The sequence below is a fragment of the Euprymna scolopes genome, chromosome 19, assembly GCF_053919585.1.
Source record: "Euprymna scolopes isolate OS-2025 chromosome 19, ASM5391958v1, whole genome shotgun sequence".
In the NCBI taxonomy this organism is placed as follows: Eukaryota; Metazoa; Mollusca; class Cephalopoda; order Sepiida; family Sepiolidae; genus Euprymna; species Euprymna scolopes.
In genome coordinates this window covers 127,665,030-127,680,336 of record NC_136500.1, presented here as the reverse complement: position 1 = coordinate 127,680,336, position 15,307 = coordinate 127,665,030, and the positions used below count along the sequence as shown (strand labels likewise).

Here is a 15,307-nt window from a genome sequence, read left to right as displayed (position 1 = left end):
AGTAGAAAGATAAAAAATCCTCCCCGGCGGGGAATTGAACCCCGGTCTCCCGCGTGACAGGCGGGGATACTTACCACTATACTACCGAGGATTCGGATATTTACCTACACTAATAATGCGCTAAACTTAAACAGATTTCAAAAAAAAGCTGCCACAAAAAGCAAATGGAAGCGGCGTTTTCTTTAACATTTGTAAACATAGACGCATAAAAACATCCAAGCACGAGGTTTACGATGGGTATGAGGAAAATTCAAGTAAATGTTTGAAAAGCTAGTTGTTTGCAGAAACACATCTTTCCACAACATCCAGTTACAACGTCCAGTTAGATTAGTAGAAGTAAAAAGATAAAAAATCCTCACCGGCGGGGAATTGAACCCCGGTCTCCCGCGTGACAGGCGGGGATACTTACCACGATACTACCGAGGATTCGGATATTTACATACTCTAATAATGCGCTAAACTTAAACAGATTTCAAAAATAAGCTGCCACAAAAAGCAAATGGCGACGGCGTTTTCTTTAACATATTAAACATAGACGCATAAAAACATCCAAGCACGAAGTTTACGATGGGTATGAGGAAAATTCAAGTTAATATTGAAAAGCTATTTTTTTGCAGAAACACATCTTTCCACAACATCCAGTTACAAAGTCCAGTTAGATTAGTAGAAGTAGAAAGATAAAAAATCCTCCCCGGCGGGGAATTGAACCCCGGTCTCCCGCGTGACAGGCGGGGATACTTACCACTATACTACCGAGGTTTCGGATATTTACCTACTCTAATAATGCGCTAAACTTAAACAGATTTCAAAAATAAACTGCCACAAAAAGCAAATGGCGGCGGCGTTTTCTTTAACATTTGTAAACATAGACGCATAAAAACATCCAAGCACGAAGTTTACGATGGGTATGAGGAAAAGTCAGGTGAATATTTGAAAAGCTAGTTGTTTGCAGAAACACATCTTTCCACAACATCCAGTTACAAAGTCCAGTTAGATTAGTAGAAGTAGAAAGATAAAAAATCCTCCCCGGCGGGGAATTGAACCCCGGTCTCCCGCGTGACAGGCGGGGATACTTACCACTATACTACCGAGGATTCGGATATTTACTTACTCTAATAATGCGCTCAACTTAAACAGATTTATAAAATAAGCTGCCACAAAAAGCAAATGGCGGCGGCGTTTTCTTTAACATTTGTAAACATAGACGCATAAAAACATCCAAGCACGAAGTTTACGATGGGTATGAGGAAAATTCAGGTGAATATTTGAAAAGCTAGTTGTTTGCAGAAACACATCTTTCCACAACATCCAGTTACAAAGTCCAGTTAGATTAGTAGAAGTAGAAAGATAAAAAATCCTCCCCGGCGGGGAATTGAACCCCGGTCTCCCGCGTGACAGGCGGGGATACTTACCACTATACTACCGAGGATTCGGATATTTACCTACTCTAATAATGCGCTAAACTTAAACAGATTTCAAAAATAAGCTGCCACAAAAAGCAAATGGCGGCGGCGTTTTCTTTAACATTTGTGAACATAGACGTATAAAAACATCCAAGCACGAACTTTACGATGGGTATGAGGAAAATTCAAGTAAATGTTTGAAAAGCTAGTTTTGCAGAAACACATCTTTCCACAACATCCAGTTACAAAGTCCAGTTAGATTAGTAGAAGTAGAAAGATAAAAAATCCTCCCCGGCGGGGAATTGAACCCCGGTCTCCCGCGTGACAGGCGGGGATACTTACCACTATACTACCGAGGATTCGGATATTTACCTACTCTAATAATGCGCTAAACTTAAACAGATTTCAAAAATAAGCTGCCACAAAAAGCAAATGGCGGCGGCGTTTTCTTTAACATTTGTGAACATAGACGCATAAAAACATCCAAGCACGAAGTTTACGATGGGTATGAGGAAAATTCAAGTTAATGTTTGAAAAGCTAGTTTTGCAGAAACACATCTTTCCACAACATCCAGTTACAAAGTCCAGTTAGATTAGTAGAAGTAGAAAGATAAAAAATCCTCTCCGGCGGGGAATTGAACCCCGGTCTCCCGCGTGACAGGCGGGGATACTTACCACTATACTACCGAGGATTCGGATATTTACCTACTCTAATAATGCGCTAAACTTAAACAGATTTCAAAAATAAGCTGCCACAAAAAGCAAATGGCGGCGGCGTTTTCTTTAACATATGTAAACATAGACGCATAAAAACATCCAAGCACGAAGTTTACGATGGGTATGAGGAAAATTCAAGTTAATATTTGAAAAGCTAGTTTTTTGCAGAAACACATCTTTCCACAACATCCAGTTACAAAGTCCAGTTAGATTAGTAGAAGTAGAAAGATAAAAAATCCTCCCCGGCGGGGAATTGAACCCCGGTCTCCCGCGTGACAGGCGGGGATACTTACCACTATACTACCGAGGATTCAGATATTTACCTACTCTAATAATGCGCTAAACTTAAACAGATTTCAAAAATAAGCTGCCACAAAAAGCAAATGGCGGCGGCGTTTTCTTTAACATTTGTAAACATAGACGCATAAAAACATCCAAGCACGAAGTTTACGATGGGTATGAGGAAAATTCAGGTGAATATTTGAAAAGCTAGTTGTTTGCAGAAACACATCTTTCCACAACATCCAGTTACAAAGTCCAGTTGGATTAGAAGAAGTAGAAAGATAAAAAATCCTCCCCGGCGGGGAATTGAACCCCGGTCTCCCGCGTGACAGGCGGGGATACTTACCACTATACTACCGAGGATTCGGATATTTACCTACTCTAATAATGCGCTAAACTTAAACAGATTTCAAAAATAAACTGCCACAAAAAGCAAATGGCGGCGGCGTTTTCTTTAACATTTGTAAACATAGACGCATAAAAACATCCAAGCACGAAGTTTACGATGGGTATGAGGAAAAGTCAGGTGAATATTTGAAAAGCTAGTTGTTTGCAGAAACACATCTTTCCACAACATCCAGTTACAAAGTCCAGTTAGATTAGTAGAAGTAGAAAGATAAAAAATCCTCCCCGGCGGGGAATTGAACCCCGGTCTCCCGCGTGACAGGCGGGGATACTTACCACTATACTACCGAGGATTCGGATATTTACCTACTCTAATAATGCGCTAAACTTAAACAGATTTCAAAAATAAGCTGCCACAAAAAGCAAATGGCGGCGGCGTTTTCTTTAACATTTGTGAACATAGACGCATAAAAACATCCAAGCACGAACTTTACGATGGGTATGAGGAAAATTCAAGTAAATGTTTGAAAAGCTAGTTTTGAAGAAACACATCTTTCCACAACATCCAGTTACAAAGTCCAGTTAGATTAGTAGAAGTAGAAAGATAAAAAATCCTCCCCGGCGGGGAATTGAACCCCGGTCTCCCGCGTGACAGGCGGGGATACTTACCACTATACTACCGAGGATTCGGATATTTACCTACTCTAATAATGCGCTAAACTTAAACAGATTTCAAAAATAAGCTGCCACAAAAAGCAAATGGCGGCGGCGTTTTCTTTAACATTTGTGAACATAGACGCATAAAAACATCCAAGCACGAAGTTTACGATGGGTATGAGGAAAATTCAAGTTAATGTTTGAAAAGCTAGTTTTGCAGAAACACATCTTTCCACAACATCCAGTTACAAAGTCCAGTTAGATTAGTAGAAGTAGAAAGATAAAAAATCCTCTCCGGCGGGGAATTGAACCCCGGTCTCCCGCGTGACAGGCGGGGATACTTACCACTATACTACCGAGGATTCGGATATTTACCTACTCTAATAATGCGCTAAACTTAAAAAGATTTCAAAAATAAGCTGCCACAAAAAGCAAATGGCGGCGGCGTTTTCTTTAACATATGTAAACATAGACGCATAAAAACATCCAAGCACGAAGTTTACGATGGGTATGAGGAAAATTCAAGTTAATATTTGAAAAGCTAGTTTTTTGCAGAAACACATCTTTCCACAACATCCAGTTACAAAGTCCAGTTAGATTAGTAGAAGTAGAAAGATAAACAATCCTCCCCGGCGGGGAATTGAACCCCGGTCTCCCGCGTGACAGGCGGGGATACTTACCACTATACTACCGAGGATTCAGATATTTACCTACTCTAATAATGCGCTAAACTTAAACAGATTTCAAAAATAAGCTGCCACAAAAAGCAAATGGCGGCGGCGTTTTCTTTAACATTTGTAAACATAGACGCATAAAAACATCCAAGCACGAAGTTTACGATGGGTATGAGGAAAATTCAGGTGAATATTTGAAAAGCTAGTTGTTTGCAGAAACACATCTTTCCACAACATCCAGTTACAAAGTCCAGTTGGATTAGAAGAAGTAGAAAGATAAAAAATCCTCCCCGGCGGGGAATTGAACCCCGGTCTCCCGCGTGACAGGTGGGGATACTTACCACTATACTACCGAGGATTCGGATATTTACCTACTCTAATAATGCGCTAAACTTACACAGATTTCAAAAATAAACTGCCACAAAAAGCAAATGGCGGCGGCGTTTTCTTTAACATTTGTAAACATAGACGCATAAAAACATCCAAGCACGAAGTTTACGATGGGTATGAGGAAAAGTCAGGTGAATATTTGAAAAGCTAGTTGTTTGCAGAAACACATCTTTCCACAACATCCAGTTACAAAGTCCAGTTAGATTAGTAGAAGTAGAAAGATAAAAAATCCTCCCTGGCGGGGAATTGAACCCCGGTCTCCCGCGTGACAGGCGGGGATACTTACCACTATACTACCGAGGATTCGGATATTTACCTACTCTAATAATGCGCTAAACTTAAACAGATTTCAAAAATAAGCTGCCACAAAAAGCAAATGGCGGCGGCGTTTTCTTTAACATTTGTAAACATAGACGCATAAAAACATCCAAGCACGAACTTTACGATGGGTATGAGGAAAATTCAAGTTAATGTTTGAAAAGCTAGTTTTGCAGAAACACATCTTTCCACAACATCCAGTTACAAAGTCCAGTTAGATTAGTAGAAGTAGAAAGATAAAAAGTCCTCCCCGGCGGGGAATTGAACCCCGGTCTCCCGCGTGACAGGCGGGGATACTTACCACTATACTACCGAGGATTCGGATATTTACCTACTCTAATAATGCGCTAAACTTAAACAGATTTCAAAAATAAGCTGCCACAAAAAGCAAATGGCGGCGGCGTTTTCTTTAACATTTGTAAACATAGACGCATAAAAACATCCAAGCACGAAGTTTACGATGGGTATGAGGAAAATTCAGGTGAATATTTGAAAAGCTAGTTTTTTGCAGAAACACATCTTTCCACAACATCCAGTTACAAAGTCAAGTTAGATTAGTAGAAGTAGAAAAATAAAAAATCCTCCCCGGCGGGGAATTGAACCCCGGTCTCCCGCGTGACAGGCGGGGATACTTACCACTATACTACCGAGGATTCGGATATTTACCTACTCTAATAATGCGCTAAACTTAAACAGATTTCAAAAATAAGCTGCTACAAAAAGCAAATGGCGGCGGCGTTTTCTTTAACATTTGTAAACATAGACGCATAAAAACATCCAAGCACGAAGTTTACGATGGGTATGAGGAAAATTCAGGTGAATATTTGAAAAGCTAGTTTTTTGCAGAAACACATCTTTCCACAACATCCAGTTACAAAGTCCAGTTAGATTAGTAGAAGTAGAAAGATAAAAAATCCTCCCCGGCGGGGAATTGAACCCCGGTCTCCCGCGTGACAGGCGGGGATACTTACCACTATACTACCGAGGATTCGGACATTTACCTACTCTAATAATGCGCTAAACTTAAACAGATTTCAAAAATAAGCTGCCACAAAAAGCAAATGGCGGCGGCGTTTTCTGTAACATTTGTGAACATAGACGCATAAAAACATCCAAGCACGAAGTTTACGATGGGTATGAGGAAAATTCAAGTTAATGTTTGAAAAGCTAGTTTTTTGCAGAAACACCTCTTTCCACAACATCCAGTTACAAAGTCCAGTTAGATTAGTAGAAGTAGAAAGATAAAAAATCCTCCCCGGCGGGGAATTGAACCCCGGTCTCCCGCGTGACAGGCGGGGATACTTACCACTATACTACCGAGGATTCGGATATTTACCTACTCTAATAATGCGCTAAACTTAAACAGATTTCAAAAATAAACTGCCACAAAAAGCAAATGGCGGCGGACTTTTCTGTAACATTTGTAAACATAGACGCATAAAAACATCCAAGCACGAACTTTACGATGGGTATGAGGAAAATTCAAGTAAATGTTTGAAAAGCTAGTTTTGCAGAAACACATCTTTCCACAACATCCAGTTACAAAGTCCAGTTAGATTAGTAGCAGTAGAAAGATAAAAAATCCTCCCCGGCGGGGAATTGAACCCCGGTCTCCCGCGTGACAGGCGGGGATACTTACCACTATACTACCGAGGATTCGGACATTTACCTACTCTAATAATGCGCTAAACTTAAACAGATGTCAAAAATAAGCTGCCACAAAAAGCAAATGGCGGCGGCGTTTTCTGTAACATTTGTGAACATAGACGCATAAAAACATCCAAGCACGAAGTTTACGATGGGTATGAGGAAAATTCAAGTTAATGTTTGAAAAGCTAGTTTTTTGCAGAAACACCTCTTTCCACAACATCCAGTTACAAAGTCCAGTTAGATTAGTAGAAGTAGAAAGATAAAAAATCCTCCCCGGCGGGGAATTGAACCCCGGTCTCCCGCGTGACAGGCGGGGATACTTACCACTATACTACCGAGGATTCGGATATTTACCTACTCTAATAATGCGCTAAACTTAAACAGATTTCAAAAATAAACTGCCACAAAAAGCAAATGGCGGCGGCGTTTTCTGTAACATTCGTAAACATAGACGCATAAAAACATCCAAGCACGAACTTTACGATGGGTATGAGGAAAATTCAAGTAAATGTTTGAAAAGCTAGTTTTGCAGAAACACATCTTTCCACAACATCCAGTTACAAAGTCCAGTTAGATTAGTAGAAGTAGAAAGATAAAAAATCCTCCCCGGCGGGGAATTGAACCCCGGTCTCCCGCGTGACAGGCGGGGATACTTACCACTATACTACCGAGGATTCGGATATTTACCTACTCTAATAATCCGCTAAACTTAAACAGATTTCAAAAATAAGCTGCCACAAAAAGCAAATGGCGGCGGCGTTTTCTTTAACATTTGTAAACATAGACGCATAAAAACATCCAAGCACGAAGTTTACGATGGGTATGAGGAAAATTCAAGTTAATATTTGAAAAGCTAGTTTTTTGCAGAAACACATCTTTCCACAACATCCAGTTACAAAGTCCAGTTAGATTAGTAGAAGTAGAAAGATAAAAAATCCTCTCCGGCGGGGAATTGAACCCCGGTCTCCCGCGTGACAGGCGGGGATACTTACCACTATACTACCGAGGATTCGGATATTTACCTACTCTAATAATGCGCTAAACTTAAACAGATTTCAAAAATAAGCTGCCACAAAAAGCAAATGGCGGCGGCGTTTTCTGTAACATTTGTAAACATAGACGCATAAAAACATCCAAGCACGAAGTTTACGATGGGTATGAGGAAAATTCAAGTTAATATTTGAAAAGCTAGTTTTTTGCAGAAACACATCTTTCCACAACATCCAGTTACAAAGTCCAGTTAGATTAGTAGAAGTAGAAAGATAAAAAATCCTCTCCGGCGGGGAATTGAACCCCGGTCTCCCGCGTGACAGGCGGGGATACTTACCACTATACTACCGAGGATTCGGATATTTACCTACTCTAATAATGCGCTAAACTTAAACAGATTTCAAAAATAAGCTGCCACAAAAAGCAAATGGCGGCGGCGTTTTCTTTAACATTTGTAAACATAGACGCATAAAAACATCCAAGCACGAAGTTTACGATGGGTATGAGGAACATTCAAGTTAATATTTGAAAAGCTAGTTTTTTGCAGAAACACATCTTTCCACAACATCCAGTTACAAAGTCCAGTTAGATTAGTAGAAGTAGAAAGATAAAAAATCCTCCCCGGCGGGGAATTGAACCCCGGTCTCCCGCGTGACAGGCGGGGATACTTACCACTATACTACCGAGGATTCGGACATTTACCTACTCTAATAATGCGCTAAACTTAAACAGATGTCAAAAATAAGCTGCCACAAAAAGCAAATGGCGGCGGCGTTTTCTGTAACATTTGTGAACATAGACGCATAAAAACATCCAAGCACGAAGTTTACGATGGGTATGAGGAAAATTCAAGTTAATGTTTGAAAAGCTAGTTTTTTGCAGAAACACCTCTTTCCACAACATCCAGTTACAAAGTCCAGTTAGATTAGTAGAAGTAGAAAGATAAAAAATCCTCCCCGGCGGGGAATTGAACCCCGGTCTCCCGCGTGACAGGCGGGGATACTTACCACTATACTACCGAGGATTCGGATATTTACCTACTCTAATAATGCGCTAAACTTAAACAGATTTCAAAAATAAACTGCCACAAAAAGCAAATGGCGGCGGCGTTTTCTGTAACATTCGTAAACATAGACGCATAAAAACATCCAAGCACGAACTTTACGATGGGTATGAGGAAAATTCAAGTAAATGTTTGAAAAGCTAGTTTTGCAGAAACACATCTTTCCACAACATCCAGTTACAAAGTCCAGTTAGATTAGTAGAAGTAGAAAGATAAAAAATCCTCCCCGGAGGGGAATTGAACCCCGGTCTCCCGCGTGACAGGCGGGGATACTTACCACTATACTACCGAGGATTCGGATATTTACCTACTCTAATAATCCGCTAAACTTAAACAGATTTCAAAAATAAGCTGCCACAAAAAGCAAATGGCGGCGGCGTTTTCTTTAACATTTGTAAACATAGACGCATAAAAACATCCAAGCACGAAGTTTACGATGGGTATGAGGAAAATTCAAGTTAATATTTGAAAAGCTAGTTTTTTGCAGAAACACATCTTTCCACAACATCCAGTCACAAAGTCCAGTTAGATTAGTAGAAGTAGAAAGATAAAAAATCCTCTCCGGCGGGGAATTGAACCCCGGTCTCCCGCGTGACAGGCGGGGATACTTACCACTATACTACCGAGGATTCGGATATTTACCTACTCTAATAATGCGCTAAACTTAAACAGATTTCAAAAATAAGCTGCCACAAAAAGCAAATGGCGGCGGCGTTTTCTGTAACATTTGTAAACATAGACGCATAAAAACATCCAAGCACGAAGTTTACGATGGGTATGAGGAAAATTCAAGTTAATATTTGAAAAGCTAGTTTTTTGCAGAAACACATCTTTCCACAACATCCAGTTACAAAGTCCAGTTAGATTAGTAGAAGTAGAAAGATAAAAAATCCTCTCCGGCGGGGAATTGAACCCCGGTCTCCCGCGTGACAGGCGGGGATACTTACCACTATACTACCGAGGATTCGGATATTTACCTACTCTAATAATGCGCTAAACTTAAACAGATTTCAAAAATAAGCTGCCACAAAAAGCAAATGGCGGCGGCGTTTTCTTTAACATTTGTAAACATAGACGCATAAAAACATCCAAGCACGAAGTTTACGATGGGTATGAGGAACATTCAAGTTAATATTTGAAAAGCTAGTTTTTTGCAGAAACACATCTTTCCACAACATCCAGTTACAAAGTCCAGTTAGATTAGTAGAAGTAGAAAGATAAAAAATCCTCCCCGGCGGGGAATTGAACCCCGGTCTCCCGCGTGACAGGCGGGGATACTTACCACTATACTACCGAGGATTCAGATATTTACCTACTCTAATAATGCGCTAAACTTAAACAGATTTCAAAAATAAGCTGCCACAAAAAGCAAATGGCGGCGGCGTTTTCTTTAACATTTGTAAACATAGACGCATAAAAACATCCAAGCACGAAGTTTACGATGGGTATGAGGAAAATTCAGGTGAATATTTGAAAAGCTAGTTGTTTGCAGAAACACATCTTTCCACAACATCCAGTTACAAAGTCCAGTTGGATTAGAAGAAGTAGAAAGATAAAAAATCCTCCCCGGCGGGGAATTGAACCCCGGTCTCCCGCGTGACAGGCGGGGATACTTACCACTATACTACCGAGGATTCGGATATTTACCTACTCTAATAATGCGCTAAACTTAAACAGATTTCAAAAATAAACTGCCACAAAAAGCAAATGGCGGCGGCGTTTTCTTTAACATTTGTAAACATAGACGCATAAAAACATCCAAGCACGAAGTTTACGATGGGTATGAGGAAAAGTCAGGTGAATATTTGAAAAGCTAGTTGTTTGCAGAAACACATCTTTCCACAACATCCAGTTACAAAGTCCAGTTAGATTAGTAGAAGTAGAAAGATAAAAAATCCTCCCTGGCGGGGAATTGAACCCCGGTCTCCCGCGTGACAGGCGGGGATACTTACCACTATACTACCGAGGATTCGGATATTTACCTACTCTAATAATGCGCTAAACTTAAACAGATTTCAAAAATAAGCTGCCACAAAAAGCAAATGGCGGCGGCGTTTTCTTTAACATTTGTAAACATAGACGCATAAAAACATCCAAGCACGAACTTTACGATGGGTATGAGGAAAATTCAAGTTAATGTTTGAAAAGCTAGTTTTGCAGAAACACATCTTTCCACAACATCCAGTTACAAAGTCCAGTTAGATTAGTAGAAGTAGAAAGATAAAAAATCCTCCCCGGCGGGGAATTGAACCCCGGTCTCCCGCGTGACAGGCGGGGATACTTACCACTATACTACCGAGGATTCGGATATTTACCTACTCTAATAATGCGCTAAACTTAAACAGATTTCAAAAATAAGCTGCCACAAAAAGCAAATGGCGGCGGCGTTTTCTTTAACATTTGTAAACATAGACGCATAAAAACATCCAAGCACGAAGTTTACGATGGGTATGAGGAAAATTCAGGTGAATATTTGAAAAGCTAGTTTTTTGCAGAAAAACATCTTTCCACAACATCCAGTTACAAAGTCAAGTTAGATTAGTAGAAGTAGAAAGATAAAAAATCCTCCCCGGCGGGGAATTGAACCCCGGTCTCCCGCGTGACAGGCGGGGATACTTACCACTATACTACCGAGGATTCGGATATTTACCTACTCTAATAATGCGCTAAACTTAAACAGATTTCAAAAATAAGCTGCTACAAAAAGCAAATGGCGGCGGCGTTTTCTTTAACATTTGTAAACATAGACGCATAAAAACATCCAAGCACGAAGTTTACGATGGGTATGAGGAAAATTCAGGTGAATATTTGAAAAGCTAGTTTTTTGCAGAAACACATCTTTCCACAACATCCAGTTACAAAGTCCAGTTAGATTAGTAGAAGTAGAAAGATAAAAAATCCTCCCCGGCGGGGAATTGAACCCCGGTCTCCCGCGTGACAGGCGGGGATACTTACCACTATACTACCGAGGATTCGGACATTTACCTACTCTAATAATGCGCTAAACTTAAACAGATTTCAAAAATAAGCTGCCACAAAAAGCAAATGGCGGCGGCGTTTTCTGTAACATTTGTGAACATAGACGCATAAAAACATCCAAGCACGAAGTTTACGATGGGTATGAGGAAAATTCAAGTTAATGTTTGAAAAGCTAGTTTTTTGCAGAAACACCTCTTTCCACAACATCCAGTTACAAAGTCCAGTTAGATTAGTAGAAGTAGAAAGATAAAAAATCCTCCCCGGCGGGGAATTGAACCCCGGTCTCCCGCGTGACAGGCGGGGATACTTACCACTATACTACCGAGGATTCGGATATTTACCTACTCTAATAATGCGCTAAACTTAAACAGATTTCAAAAATAAACTGCCACAAAAAGCAAATGGCGGCGGACTTTTCTGTAACATTTGTAAACATAGACGCATAAAAACATCCAAGCACGAACTTTACGATGGGTATGAGGAAAATTCAAGTAAATGTTTGAAAAGCTAGTTTTGCAGAAACACATCTTTCCACAACATCCAGTTACAAAGTCCAGTTAGATTAGTAGCAGTAGAAAGATAAAAAATCCTCCCCGGCGGGGAATTGAACCCCGGTCTCCCGCGTGACAGGCGGGGATACTTACCACTATACTACCGAGGATTCGGACATTTACCTACTCTAATAATGCGCTAAACTTAAACAGATTTCAAAAATAAACTGCCACAAAAAGCAAATGGCGGCGGCGTTTTCTGTAACATTCGTAAACATAGACGCATAAAAACATCCAAGCACGAACTTTACGATGGGTATGAGGAAAATTCAAGTAAATGTTTGAAAAGCTAGTTTTGCAGAAACACATCTTTCCACAACATCCAGTTACAAAGTCCAGTTAGATTAGTAGAAGTAGAAAGATAAAAAATCCTCCCCGGCGGGGAATTGAACCCCGGTCTCCCGCGTGACAGGCGGGGATACTTACCACTATACTACCGAGGATTCGGATATTTACCTACTCTAATAATCCGCTAAACTTAAACAGATTTCAAAAATAAGCTGCCACAAAAAGCAAATGGCGGCGGTTTTTTCTTTAACATTTGTAAACATAGACGCATAAAAACATCCAAGCACGAAGTTTACGATGGGTATGAGGAAAATTCAAGTTAATATTTGAAAAGCTAGTTTTTTGCAGAAACACATCTTTCCACAACATCCAGTTACAAAGTCCAGTTAGATTAGTAGAAGTAGAAAGATAAAAAATCCTCTCCGGCGGGGAATTGAACCCCGGTCTCCCGCGTGACAGGCGGGGATACTTACCACTATACTACCGAGGATTCGGATATTTACCTACTCTAATAATGCGCTAAACTTAAACAGATTTCAAAAATAAGCTGCCACAAAAAGCAAATGGCGGCGGCGTTTTCTTTAACATTTGTAAACATAGACGCATAAAAACATCCAAGCACGAAGTTTACGATGGGTATGAGGAAAATTCAAGTTAATATTTGAAAAGCTAGTTTTTTGCAGAAACACATCTTTCCACAACATCCAGTTACAAAGTCCAGTTAGATTAGTAGAAGTAGAAAGATAAAAAATCCTCTCCGGCGGGGAATTGAACCCCGGTCTCCCGCGTGACAGGCGGGGATACTTACCACTATACTACCGAGGATTCGGATATTTACCTACTCTAATAATGCGCTAAACTTAAACAGATTTCAAAAATAAGCTGCCACAAAAAGCAAATGGCGGCGGCGTTTTCTGTAACATTTGTAAACATAGACGCATAAAAACATCCAAGCACGAAGTTTACGATGGGTATGAGGAAAATTCAAGTTAATATTTGAAAAGCTAGTTTTTTGCAGAAACACATCTTTCCACAACATCCAGTTACAAAGTCCAGTTAGATTAGTAGAAGTAGAAAGATAAAAAATCCTCTCCGGCGGGGAATTGAACCCCGGTCTCCCGCGTGACAGGCGGGGATACTTACCACTATACTACCGAGGATTCGGATATTTACCTACTCTAATAATGCGCTAAACTTAAACAGATTTCAAAAATAAGCTGCCACAAAAAGCAAATGGCGGCGGCGTTTTCTGTAACATTTGTAAACATAGACGCATAAAAACATCCAAGCACGAAGTTTACGATGGGTATGAGGAAAATTCAAGTTAATGTTTGAAAAGCTAGTTTTTTGCAGAAACACATCTTTCCACAACATCCAGTTACAAAGTCCAGTTAGATTAGTAGAAGTAGAAAGATAAAAAATCCTCCCCGGCGGGGAATTGAACCCCGGTCTCCCGCGTGACAGGCGGGGATACTTACCACTATACTACCGAGGATTCGGATATTTACCTACTCTAATAATGCGCTAAACTTAAACAGATTTCAAAAATAAGCTGCCACAAAAAGCAAATGGCGGCGGCGTTTTCTTTAACATTTGTAAACATAGACGCATAAAAACATCCAAGCACGAACTTTACGATGGGTATGAGGAAAATTCAAGTAAATGTTTGAAAAGCTAGTTTTGCAGAAACACATCTTTCCACAACATCCAGTTACAAAGTCCAGTTAGATTAGTAGAAGTAGAAAGATAAAAAATCCTCCCCGGCGGGGAATTGAACCCCGGTCTCCCGCGTGACAGGCGGGGATACTTACCACTATACTACCGAGGATTCGGATATTTACCTACTCTAATAATGCGCTAAACTTAAACAGATTTCAAAAATAAGCTGCCACAAAAAGCAAATGGCGGCGGCGTTTTCTTTAACATTTGTAAACATAGACGCATAAAAACATCCAAGCACGAAGTTTACGATGGGTATGAGGAAAAGTCAGGTGAATATTTGAAAAGCTAGTTTTTTGCAGAAACACATCTTTCCACAACATCCAGTTACAAAGTCCAGTTAGATTAGTAGAAGTAGAAAGATAAAAAATCCTCCCCGGCGGGGAATTGAACCCCGGTCTCCCGCGTGACAGGCGGGGATACTTACCACTATACTACCGAGGATTCGGATATTTACCTACTCTAATAATGCGCTAAACTTAAACAGATTTCAAAAATAAGCTGCTACAAAAAGCAAATGGCGGCGGCGTTTTCTTTAACATTTGTAAACATAGACGCATAAAAACATCCAAGCACGAACTTTACGATGGGTATGAGGAAAATCCAGGTGAATATTTGAAAAGCTAGTTTTTTGCAGGAACACATCTTTCCACAACATCCAGTTACAAAGTCCAGTTAGATTAGTAGAAGTAGAAAGATAAAAAATCCTCCCCGGCGGGGAATTGAACCCCGGTCTCCCGCATGACAGGCGGGGATACTTACCACTATACTACCGAGGATTCGGACATTTACCTACTCTAATAATGCGCTAAACTTAAACAGATTTCAAAAATAAGCTGCCACAAAAAGCAAATGGCGGCGGCGTTTTCTGTAACATTTGTGAACATAGACGCATAAAAACATCCAAGCACGAAGTTTACGATGGGTATGAGGAAAATTCAAGTTAATGTTTGAAAAGCTAGTTTTTTGCAGAAACACCTCTTTCCACAACATCCAGTTACAAAGTCCAGTTAGATTAGTAGAAGTAGAAAGATAAAAAATCCTCCCCGGCGGGGAATTGAACCCCGGTCTCCCGCGTGACAGGCGGGGATACTTACCACTATACTACCGAGGATTCGGATATTTACCTACTCTAATAATGCGCTAAACTTAAACAGATTTCAAAAATAAGCTGCCACAAAAAGCAAATGGCGGCGGCTTTTCTTTAACATTTGTAAACATAGACGCATAAAAACATCCAAGTACGAAGTTTACGATGGGTACGAGGAAAATTCAGGTGAA

General features: G+C 40.2%; 45 non-coding genes across 45 annotated transcripts; all 45 read right to left on the bottom strand.

Annotated features, from left to right (window-relative positions):
* Positions 1-19: 19 nt before the first annotated feature.
* On the bottom strand, positions 20-91 carry Trnad-guc (transfer RNA aspartic acid (anticodon GUC)). The gene has a single exon. It is a non-coding gene; the product is annotated as a tRNA-Asp (tRNA).
* Positions 92-687: 596 nt separating this feature from the next.
* Trnad-guc (transfer RNA aspartic acid (anticodon GUC)) lies at positions 688-759 on the bottom strand. The gene has a single exon. It is a non-coding gene; the product is annotated as a tRNA-Asp (tRNA).
* Positions 760-1,022: 263 nt separating this feature from the next.
* Positions 1,023-1,094, bottom strand: Trnad-guc (transfer RNA aspartic acid (anticodon GUC)). Its single transcript has one exon. It is a non-coding gene; the product is annotated as a tRNA-Asp (tRNA).
* A 263-nt stretch (positions 1,095-1,357) lies between these two features.
* Positions 1,358-1,429, bottom strand: Trnad-guc (transfer RNA aspartic acid (anticodon GUC)). The gene has a single exon. It is a non-coding gene; the product is annotated as a tRNA-Asp (tRNA).
* Positions 1,430-1,690: 261 nt separating this feature from the next.
* On the bottom strand, positions 1,691-1,762 carry Trnad-guc (transfer RNA aspartic acid (anticodon GUC)). Its single transcript has one exon. It is a non-coding gene; the product is annotated as a tRNA-Asp (tRNA).
* A 261-nt stretch (positions 1,763-2,023) lies between these two features.
* Positions 2,024-2,095, bottom strand: Trnad-guc (transfer RNA aspartic acid (anticodon GUC)). The gene has a single exon. It is a non-coding gene; the product is annotated as a tRNA-Asp (tRNA).
* Positions 2,096-2,358: 263 nt separating this feature from the next.
* Trnad-guc (transfer RNA aspartic acid (anticodon GUC)) lies at positions 2,359-2,430 on the bottom strand. The gene has a single exon. It is a non-coding gene; the product is annotated as a tRNA-Asp (tRNA).
* Positions 2,431-2,693: 263 nt separating this feature from the next.
* On the bottom strand, positions 2,694-2,765 carry Trnad-guc (transfer RNA aspartic acid (anticodon GUC)). The gene has a single exon. It is a non-coding gene; the product is annotated as a tRNA-Asp (tRNA).
* A 263-nt stretch (positions 2,766-3,028) lies between these two features.
* Positions 3,029-3,100, bottom strand: Trnad-guc (transfer RNA aspartic acid (anticodon GUC)). The gene has a single exon. It is a non-coding gene; the product is annotated as a tRNA-Asp (tRNA).
* A 261-nt stretch (positions 3,101-3,361) lies between these two features.
* On the bottom strand, positions 3,362-3,433 carry Trnad-guc (transfer RNA aspartic acid (anticodon GUC)). Its single transcript has one exon. It is a non-coding gene; the product is annotated as a tRNA-Asp (tRNA).
* A 261-nt stretch (positions 3,434-3,694) lies between these two features.
* On the bottom strand, positions 3,695-3,766 carry Trnad-guc (transfer RNA aspartic acid (anticodon GUC)). The gene has a single exon. It is a non-coding gene; the product is annotated as a tRNA-Asp (tRNA).
* Positions 3,767-4,029: 263 nt separating this feature from the next.
* Trnad-guc (transfer RNA aspartic acid (anticodon GUC)) lies at positions 4,030-4,101 on the bottom strand. Its single transcript has one exon. It is a non-coding gene; the product is annotated as a tRNA-Asp (tRNA).
* Positions 4,102-4,364: 263 nt separating this feature from the next.
* Trnad-guc (transfer RNA aspartic acid (anticodon GUC)) lies at positions 4,365-4,436 on the bottom strand. The gene has a single exon. It is a non-coding gene; the product is annotated as a tRNA-Asp (tRNA).
* A 263-nt stretch (positions 4,437-4,699) lies between these two features.
* On the bottom strand, positions 4,700-4,771 carry Trnad-guc (transfer RNA aspartic acid (anticodon GUC)). Its single transcript has one exon. It is a non-coding gene; the product is annotated as a tRNA-Asp (tRNA).
* A 261-nt stretch (positions 4,772-5,032) lies between these two features.
* On the bottom strand, positions 5,033-5,104 carry Trnad-guc (transfer RNA aspartic acid (anticodon GUC)). Its single transcript has one exon. It is a non-coding gene; the product is annotated as a tRNA-Asp (tRNA).
* A 263-nt stretch (positions 5,105-5,367) lies between these two features.
* Trnad-guc (transfer RNA aspartic acid (anticodon GUC)) lies at positions 5,368-5,439 on the bottom strand. The gene has a single exon. It is a non-coding gene; the product is annotated as a tRNA-Asp (tRNA).
* A 263-nt stretch (positions 5,440-5,702) lies between these two features.
* On the bottom strand, positions 5,703-5,774 carry Trnad-guc (transfer RNA aspartic acid (anticodon GUC)). The gene has a single exon. It is a non-coding gene; the product is annotated as a tRNA-Asp (tRNA).
* Positions 5,775-6,037: 263 nt separating this feature from the next.
* Positions 6,038-6,109, bottom strand: Trnad-guc (transfer RNA aspartic acid (anticodon GUC)). Its single transcript has one exon. It is a non-coding gene; the product is annotated as a tRNA-Asp (tRNA).
* Positions 6,110-6,370: 261 nt separating this feature from the next.
* On the bottom strand, positions 6,371-6,442 carry Trnad-guc (transfer RNA aspartic acid (anticodon GUC)). Its single transcript has one exon. It is a non-coding gene; the product is annotated as a tRNA-Asp (tRNA).
* Positions 6,443-6,705: 263 nt separating this feature from the next.
* On the bottom strand, positions 6,706-6,777 carry Trnad-guc (transfer RNA aspartic acid (anticodon GUC)). Its single transcript has one exon. It is a non-coding gene; the product is annotated as a tRNA-Asp (tRNA).
* A 261-nt stretch (positions 6,778-7,038) lies between these two features.
* Positions 7,039-7,110, bottom strand: Trnad-guc (transfer RNA aspartic acid (anticodon GUC)). Its single transcript has one exon. It is a non-coding gene; the product is annotated as a tRNA-Asp (tRNA).
* Positions 7,111-7,373: 263 nt separating this feature from the next.
* Positions 7,374-7,445, bottom strand: Trnad-guc (transfer RNA aspartic acid (anticodon GUC)). The gene has a single exon. It is a non-coding gene; the product is annotated as a tRNA-Asp (tRNA).
* A 263-nt stretch (positions 7,446-7,708) lies between these two features.
* Positions 7,709-7,780, bottom strand: Trnad-guc (transfer RNA aspartic acid (anticodon GUC)). The gene has a single exon. It is a non-coding gene; the product is annotated as a tRNA-Asp (tRNA).
* A 263-nt stretch (positions 7,781-8,043) lies between these two features.
* On the bottom strand, positions 8,044-8,115 carry Trnad-guc (transfer RNA aspartic acid (anticodon GUC)). The gene has a single exon. It is a non-coding gene; the product is annotated as a tRNA-Asp (tRNA).
* A 263-nt stretch (positions 8,116-8,378) lies between these two features.
* Positions 8,379-8,450, bottom strand: Trnad-guc (transfer RNA aspartic acid (anticodon GUC)). Its single transcript has one exon. It is a non-coding gene; the product is annotated as a tRNA-Asp (tRNA).
* A 261-nt stretch (positions 8,451-8,711) lies between these two features.
* Trnad-guc (transfer RNA aspartic acid (anticodon GUC)) lies at positions 8,712-8,783 on the bottom strand. The gene has a single exon. It is a non-coding gene; the product is annotated as a tRNA-Asp (tRNA).
* A 263-nt stretch (positions 8,784-9,046) lies between these two features.
* Positions 9,047-9,118, bottom strand: Trnad-guc (transfer RNA aspartic acid (anticodon GUC)). The gene has a single exon. It is a non-coding gene; the product is annotated as a tRNA-Asp (tRNA).
* Positions 9,119-9,381: 263 nt separating this feature from the next.
* On the bottom strand, positions 9,382-9,453 carry Trnad-guc (transfer RNA aspartic acid (anticodon GUC)). Its single transcript has one exon. It is a non-coding gene; the product is annotated as a tRNA-Asp (tRNA).
* A 263-nt stretch (positions 9,454-9,716) lies between these two features.
* Positions 9,717-9,788, bottom strand: Trnad-guc (transfer RNA aspartic acid (anticodon GUC)). The gene has a single exon. It is a non-coding gene; the product is annotated as a tRNA-Asp (tRNA).
* A 263-nt stretch (positions 9,789-10,051) lies between these two features.
* On the bottom strand, positions 10,052-10,123 carry Trnad-guc (transfer RNA aspartic acid (anticodon GUC)). The gene has a single exon. It is a non-coding gene; the product is annotated as a tRNA-Asp (tRNA).
* Positions 10,124-10,386: 263 nt separating this feature from the next.
* On the bottom strand, positions 10,387-10,458 carry Trnad-guc (transfer RNA aspartic acid (anticodon GUC)). Its single transcript has one exon. It is a non-coding gene; the product is annotated as a tRNA-Asp (tRNA).
* A 261-nt stretch (positions 10,459-10,719) lies between these two features.
* On the bottom strand, positions 10,720-10,791 carry Trnad-guc (transfer RNA aspartic acid (anticodon GUC)). Its single transcript has one exon. It is a non-coding gene; the product is annotated as a tRNA-Asp (tRNA).
* Positions 10,792-11,054: 263 nt separating this feature from the next.
* On the bottom strand, positions 11,055-11,126 carry Trnad-guc (transfer RNA aspartic acid (anticodon GUC)). The gene has a single exon. It is a non-coding gene; the product is annotated as a tRNA-Asp (tRNA).
* Positions 11,127-11,389: 263 nt separating this feature from the next.
* Trnad-guc (transfer RNA aspartic acid (anticodon GUC)) lies at positions 11,390-11,461 on the bottom strand. The gene has a single exon. It is a non-coding gene; the product is annotated as a tRNA-Asp (tRNA).
* Positions 11,462-11,724: 263 nt separating this feature from the next.
* On the bottom strand, positions 11,725-11,796 carry Trnad-guc (transfer RNA aspartic acid (anticodon GUC)). Its single transcript has one exon. It is a non-coding gene; the product is annotated as a tRNA-Asp (tRNA).
* Positions 11,797-12,057: 261 nt separating this feature from the next.
* Positions 12,058-12,129, bottom strand: Trnad-guc (transfer RNA aspartic acid (anticodon GUC)). The gene has a single exon. It is a non-coding gene; the product is annotated as a tRNA-Asp (tRNA).
* Positions 12,130-12,390: 261 nt separating this feature from the next.
* On the bottom strand, positions 12,391-12,462 carry Trnad-guc (transfer RNA aspartic acid (anticodon GUC)). Its single transcript has one exon. It is a non-coding gene; the product is annotated as a tRNA-Asp (tRNA).
* A 263-nt stretch (positions 12,463-12,725) lies between these two features.
* On the bottom strand, positions 12,726-12,797 carry Trnad-guc (transfer RNA aspartic acid (anticodon GUC)). The gene has a single exon. It is a non-coding gene; the product is annotated as a tRNA-Asp (tRNA).
* A 263-nt stretch (positions 12,798-13,060) lies between these two features.
* Trnad-guc (transfer RNA aspartic acid (anticodon GUC)) lies at positions 13,061-13,132 on the bottom strand. Its single transcript has one exon. It is a non-coding gene; the product is annotated as a tRNA-Asp (tRNA).
* Positions 13,133-13,395: 263 nt separating this feature from the next.
* On the bottom strand, positions 13,396-13,467 carry Trnad-guc (transfer RNA aspartic acid (anticodon GUC)). Its single transcript has one exon. It is a non-coding gene; the product is annotated as a tRNA-Asp (tRNA).
* Positions 13,468-13,730: 263 nt separating this feature from the next.
* Trnad-guc (transfer RNA aspartic acid (anticodon GUC)) lies at positions 13,731-13,802 on the bottom strand. Its single transcript has one exon. It is a non-coding gene; the product is annotated as a tRNA-Asp (tRNA).
* A 261-nt stretch (positions 13,803-14,063) lies between these two features.
* On the bottom strand, positions 14,064-14,135 carry Trnad-guc (transfer RNA aspartic acid (anticodon GUC)). The gene has a single exon. It is a non-coding gene; the product is annotated as a tRNA-Asp (tRNA).
* Positions 14,136-14,398: 263 nt separating this feature from the next.
* Positions 14,399-14,470, bottom strand: Trnad-guc (transfer RNA aspartic acid (anticodon GUC)). The gene has a single exon. It is a non-coding gene; the product is annotated as a tRNA-Asp (tRNA).
* Positions 14,471-14,733: 263 nt separating this feature from the next.
* Trnad-guc (transfer RNA aspartic acid (anticodon GUC)) lies at positions 14,734-14,805 on the bottom strand. Its single transcript has one exon. It is a non-coding gene; the product is annotated as a tRNA-Asp (tRNA).
* Positions 14,806-15,068: 263 nt separating this feature from the next.
* Positions 15,069-15,140, bottom strand: Trnad-guc (transfer RNA aspartic acid (anticodon GUC)). The gene has a single exon. It is a non-coding gene; the product is annotated as a tRNA-Asp (tRNA).
* Positions 15,141-15,307: the final 167 nt, after the last annotated feature.